Source organism: Raphanus sativus, chromosome 9, assembly GCF_000801105.2.
Source record: "Raphanus sativus cultivar WK10039 chromosome 9, ASM80110v3, whole genome shotgun sequence".
NCBI lineage: Eukaryota > Viridiplantae > Streptophyta > Magnoliopsida > Brassicales > Brassicaceae > Raphanus > Raphanus sativus.
The window spans coordinates 7,237,571-7,238,887 of record NC_079519.1 but is presented as its reverse complement, the minus strand read 5'-3'; the positions used below and the strand labels follow the sequence as shown (position 1 = coordinate 7,238,887).

General features: G+C 31.1%; 1 non-coding gene across 1 annotated transcript; it reads right to left on the bottom strand.

Annotated features, from left to right (window-relative positions):
- Window positions 1–620: 620 nt before the first annotated feature.
- Window positions 621–694, bottom strand: TRNAV-CAC (transfer RNA valine (anticodon CAC)). The gene has a single exon. It is a non-coding gene; the product is annotated as a tRNA-Val (tRNA).
- Between the last annotated feature and the right edge of the window lie 623 nt (window positions 695–1,317).

Sequence of the window (1,317 nt, the reverse complement as noted above, 5' to 3'; positions counted from 1 at the left end):
CTGACCCCTGTAAAATGAACAAATATTATTTTTGTTTTTAAAAAAACTAAAGGATCTTCAGTTCAACCAGTTTTAGTTGTAGGTCAGACCCCCTTATCCTAGGTTCAACACCCCCAAATGATAGTTTTCTCAGTATTTTTTTGTAGATTTATTTATTTATTTGATAACTTTTAGGTCCACGTAATATATTATAAGAAGAATCGAACCCTATGTAACATTTTAAAGCCTATTACATTTTTATATAGTGAAAACAACACTTATTCATTTACTTTTCAATAATTATTACTTATTAAACTTTTATATAGTGAAAAATATAAATAAATGATACACGTACATACTTTTGTTGTTGTAATAAATCATCATAAATAACTGATACACTTACCCGTTAAATTTTTTTTCTAGATCCGCCAATGCATGAAATCAAACTAGAGGGAAGGAGCCGGATTGCCTTTCCTACAATTTGCTGGACTACGTGAGTGAAATGGGCCACGTTTTTTTTTTTAATGGGACACGGTTAAAATGAGCCGTAGATTGTCTGTCCATAATATTATATCATTATCAAAGAAATTATGATTGGGTCAAACCCAAAACATAGTTCAAAAGTAAAAAACAAAAAATGATGTCTGAGCCCGGGTTCGAACCGGGGACCTCTAGTGTGTGAGACTAGCGTGATAACCGACTACACCACCCAGACGTTGATACTCTACTTAGATTATTTATTTAGTGAGTAATTCCCTTTTGTCTTCCAAATTGACCAATGGATAAAAGTTATATTAAAAATAACGTGAAGAAAAAATATTGTTAGCAATAAAACATAATAGATTGTTTTTCGGTTAGATTATTTGTGAAGTTTCTATGAGAGGCTATTTTGATAGAGAAAACTGTTGAGAGCAGCACATAGCTGAAAAATAAAATATTGTAAGATAATGAGACGGAATCGAAATTGAAGTTTGAATGATTTTGCTGAACAAACATAAATGTAAACTAAAGAGATAGGGACAATGATTAAAGAAGTATAATCATGATTAGGGCCGTGCAAATAAACTGAATCCAAACCGATCCGAATCCGACATAAATACCGAATGAATATTGTTTTATGGTATTTCGGGTTATAAGTATTATCTGAATTGAATCCGAATCTAATGGATATTCGATAGAATCCGAAACATTCAAATCCCAAAAAGATCTCATACCAAACATTATCTCAACTCTTAATATGTATTTGAAATATATTGAATTTCTGGAATACTTATCTATTATACGAAGGTTGAGGGTTCTATTACATGAATGTTGATGGTTGAACGTTACTGTTGAATC